The sequence below is a fragment of the Triticum dicoccoides genome, chromosome 3B (genome assembly GCF_002162155.2).
Source record: "Triticum dicoccoides isolate Atlit2015 ecotype Zavitan chromosome 3B, WEW_v2.0, whole genome shotgun sequence".
Lineage (NCBI taxonomy): Eukaryota > Viridiplantae > Streptophyta > Magnoliopsida > Poales > Poaceae > Triticum > Triticum dicoccoides.
In genome coordinates, this window is record NC_041385.1 from 235,256,980 (window position 1) to 235,262,198 (window position 5,219).

Below are 5,219 nucleotides of genomic sequence, written 5' to 3' on the forward strand. Positions count from 1 at the left end.
TAAGAAAAGCCTATGGCTCAAGTGTAGTAAAGTCGAAGGAGAGCTATGTTCCATGGCCGCCGGGTCTCCTCCTCAGAACTGCGTGAGTCTTCTCGAACATCAATGAGGTAGTATGATCTGTTGTGCAGATTTTTGCTGACCACAAAGGGTCCTTCCCAAGGTGGGGATAACTTGTGCATATCGGTTTGATCCTGGATGAGCCGGAGCACTAAGTCGCCTTCTTGAAAGGTTCGTGTCTTAACCCGGCGGCTGTGATAACGCCGCAAGTTTTGTTGATAAACCGCCGATCGAGCCAAAGCCATGTCCCGTTTCTCATCTAACAGGTCCAACGCCTCTTGACGTGCTTGCTCATTGTCCGCTTCAACATAATTGGCAACCCGGGGTGAGTCATGACGAATATCACTTGGGAGGACGGCCTCAGCCCCGTAAACCATGAAGAAAGGTGTATAACCCGTGGATCGGTTTGGGGTGGTGTTTATACTCCATAACACAGATGGTAACTCTTCCACCCAACAACCCGGCATCCGCTGCAAAGGAACCATAAGCCTGGGCTTAATACCCTTCAAGATCTCTTGATTCGCCCTCTCAGCTTGACCATTGGACTGGGGATGAGCCACGGACGCTACATCAAGCTGGATGTGCTCTTGTTGAGAAAATTCCTCCATCTCACCTTTAGAAAGGTTTGTGCCATTATCTGTGATGATGCTGTGTGGAAAACCAAAACAAAAAATGATCTTTTTGAGAAAATGAACCGTCGTGGCTGCATCACACTTGCTGACGGGCTCCGCTTCAACCCATTTAGTGAACTTGTCAACCGCCACCAATAGGTGGGTCTTCTTATCCTGGGAGCGCTTAAAAGGTCCCACCATATCAAGCCCCCAAGTGGCAAACGGCCAAGTGATAGGAATCATCCGTAGCTCCTGAGCTGGAACATGAGCTCGACGTGAAAATTTCTGACAAGCGTCACACCGCTTTACCAGATCTTCCGCATCAGCATGAGCTGTCAACCAATAGAACCCATGACGGAACGCTTTAGCCACCAAGGACTTTGAACTGGCATGGTGACCACAATCCCCTTCATGGATTTCACGTAGAATCTCTTGTCCTTCTTCAGGAGAAATACAACGTTGGAAAACGCCTGAAACACTGCAACGGTGTAACTCGCCATTGTGAATAACCATGGACTTGGACTGCCGGATTATCTGTCTGGCGAAAACCTCATCATCTGGTAACTCGCCCTGGTTTAAATACGCCAAATACAGAACCGTCCAATCCGGAGTGATATGTAAAGCGGCCACCAATTGGGCCTCCGGATCAGGAACAGCTAACTCCTCCTCTGTAGGCAACTTAACAGACGGGTTATGCAAGATGTCTAAAGAGGTATTGGGTGGTACCGGTTTACGCTGAGATCCCAGCCGGCTTAAAGCATCTGCTGCTTTGTTTTTGCGCCGGTCAATGTGCTCAACCTGATAACCCTTAAAATGACCTGCCACAATATCCACCTCGCGTCTGTAAGCCGCCATGAGTGGATCCTTAGAATCCCAAGTACCAGAAACTTGCTGAGCCACCAGATCAGAATCTCCAAAACAGCAAACCCGGCTTAAGTTCATTTCCTTAGCCACACGGATACCGTGGACTAAAGCCTCGTACTCAGCTGCATTGTTAGTACAAGGAAACATTAAGCGGAGGACATAACAAATTTTATCACCTCGAGGGGAGGTAAGAACAATGCCAGCCCCCGAGCCTTCTAATTGCCTTGATCCATCAAAGTGAATAGTCCAGTATGTATTATCCGGTTTGTCCTCTGGTGCTTGTAACTCGGTACAATCATTGATGAAGTCAACAAGCGCCTGTGACTTAATTGATGTCCAAGTCATATACTTTAATCCGTGCGGGCCAAGCTCAATTGCCCACTTTGCAACCCGGCCAGTCGCCTCCCTGTTCTGAATTATATCGCCCAAAGGAGCTGAACTGACCACTGTAATGGGATGGCCTTGAAAGTATTGTTTGAGCTTCCGACTTGCCATAAAAAACCCATAAACCAGCTTCTGCCAATGCGGATACCGTTGCTTTGACTCGATAAGTACTTTGATGATATAGTAAACCAGTCGTTGAACCGGATATTCCTTACCAGCCTCCTTGCGCTCCACCACAATTGCCACACTGACAGCACGGGCATTAGCAGCCACGTACAATAACAAGTGCTCCTTGTCAACCGGAGCAGCAAGAACCGGCGGTTCAACCAACTGTTGCTTTAAGTCCTCAAATGCCGCATTGGCTGCATCGCTCCAGACGAAATCGTTTGTCTTTTTCAACATCTGGTACAAAGGAATCGCTTTTTCTCCCAAATGGCTGATAAACCGGCTGAGGGCTGCAATTTGACTCGCCAAACATTGAACATCATTGATACACTTCGGTTTAGCCAAAGATGTAATTGCTTTGATTTTTTCCGGATTAGCCTCAATGCCTCTGTTGGACACCAGAAAGCCTAAGAGCTTGCCTGCCGGAACACCAAAAACACACTTGTCTGGATTAAGCATCATTTTGTAAACCCGAAGATTGTCAAACGTTTCCTTGAGATCATCTATCAAGGTTTCCTTCTTCCTGGATTTTACCACAATGTCATCCACATAGGCATGAACGTTACGCCCAATCTGCGTGTGAAGACAATTTTGCACACAACGCTGATAAGTTGCCTGGGCACTCTTGAGCCCAAAGGGCATAGAAACATAGCAGAAGGCTCCAAAGGGAGTGATGAAGGTTGTCTTCTCCTGGTCCTTAACTGCCATTTTAATCTGATGATAACCTAAATAAGCATCCAAGAAACTCAGGCGCTCACAACCCGCCATCGCATCAATAATCTGATCAATACGCGGGAGAGCAAAAGGATCTGCCGGACAAGCCTTGTTCAAATCTGTGTAGTCCACACACATACGCCAAGTGCCATTTTTCTTAAGAACGAGCACTGGATTAGCCAACCACTCGGGGTGAAACACTTTGATGATAAATCCAGCAGCCAACAGCCGAGCTAGCTCTTCACCAATGGCCTTGCATCTTTCCTCGTTAAAGCGGCGAAGAAATTGCTTGACCAGTTTAAACTTGGGATCAATATTGAGAGTGTGCTCAGCGAGTTCCCTCGGTACACCTGGCATGTCAGAAGGCTTCCATGCAAAAATGTCCCGGTTCTCACGGATGAACTCGATGAGTGTGCTTTCCTATTTCAGGTCCAGATTGGTGCTGATGCTAAACTGTTTGGATGAATCACCAGGAACAAAGTCAACAAGCTTAGTCTCATCAGCTGGTTTGAATTTTAGGGTCGGGTCATGCTCAGTGGTGGGCTTCTTCAGAGGGGTCATTTCTGCCGGATCAACATTGTCCTTATAAAACTTCAGCTCTTCTGTAGCACAAACCGACTCAGCATAAGCCGCATCACCTTCTTCACAATCCAAAGCGATCTTTCGACTTCCATGTACTATTATAGTCCCTTTGTGACCAGGCAATTTGAGCTGTAAATAGATATAGCAGGGTCTCGCCATGAATTTTGCGTAAGCCAGCCGTCCAAACAGTGCGTGATACGGGCTCTGGATCTTCACCACTTCAAAGGTCAATTTTTCATACCTGGAATCATGATCATCTCCAAACACAACCTCCAAAGCGATCTTGCCAACAGGATATGCCGATTTACCCGGTACAACACCATGAAAAATAGTGTTGGACGGTTTAAGACTCTTGTCTGTCAACCCCATGCGACGAAAAGTCTCATAGTACAGGATGTTGATACTGCTCCCTCAATCCATCAGGACTTTGGTAAACTTGTAACCTCCCACCTGAGGTGCAACCACCAAAGCTAGTTGACCCGGACTGTCAACCCGGGGCGGATGATCCTCTCTGCTCCACACAATGGGCTATTCGGACCACCATAAATAACATGGCACTACCGGTTCAACAGCATTAACTGCCCTTTTGTGAAGCTTCTGATCGCGCTTACACAGGCTAGTAGTGAACACATGATACTGCCCACCATTCAACTGCTTGGGGTGACTCTGATAACCTGACTGTTGTTGATTTCCTTGATTATTCTGTTGGCCATTACCACCTTGGTTATTCTGGTTGCCCTGATTACTCTAAAATCCAGAGCTTGAACCGCCGCCACCATGAAAACCTGGACCTGAACCGCCCGACGGACCCTGATCATACCGGAAGACATCAGAATTCTTGAACTCCTTCATGATATAACAATTTTTCCAAAGATGTGTGGAAGGGGCCTCCTCGGTCCCATGCTTTGGGCAGGGCTGGTTTAACAAACGCTCCAGATTCATCCCTCCACCGCACTGTGGCGGTTTACCTTTACGATGCTGCATATTGGTGTTAGCCACAAGATCTGAACTATCTGCTTTGCGCTTACCATTATTCCCATGGCCTCCTTGGTTTCGATGTTGTCCCTTTGCACCATCGTTCTTCTTTCCCTTCTCCGGTTTCTCCTCATCAGAATCGGGATCCTTGGTATTATCAGAATCAGCATATTTGACGAAGGCTGCCATGAGGGTTCCCATGTCATTGCAGTGGCGCTTGAGCCGTCCCAACTTCATCTTTAGTGACTTAAACCGACAATTACGCTCCAGCGTTATAATTGCTTACCATCCGGTCGGACGAATGCAACACTTCTGAAACTCGGCGCACCCAATGAGTTGCTGACTCGTTCTCCCCTTGAACACAAGCGTCTAGATCCACAATGGACATAGGTTGTTTGCACGTGTCTTTGAAATTGGCTATAAACCGGGCCTTCAACTGATCCCATGACTCAATGGAGTTAGCTGGTAAATTTTTCAACCAAGTACGGGTTGTCCCTTCCAACATCATCGTGAAGTACTTTGCACAGGCCGCTTCATCCACATCTAGCATCTCCATTGCCATCTCATAACTCTCGGCCCACGCCTCAGGTGGCTGATCTGCAGTGTAATTAGGCACCTTACGTTGACCCTTGAAATCCTTGGGCAGACGCACATTACGAAGAGTCGGAATGAGACACGGCACTCCCCAGGAACTAAAGGCAAGCCCGGTGCCTCGGTCTACTGATGCCGCTGGCTGAACCGGGGCGGGTTGATAACGACCCACATATTGTGCTGCCAAAGCGGCCTCCCTTCGTGCTCTGCCATTATCCACCACATCTTGAGCATTTCCCTCACCACGCGTCGGATTGGATCCATTACGGCGCCGTG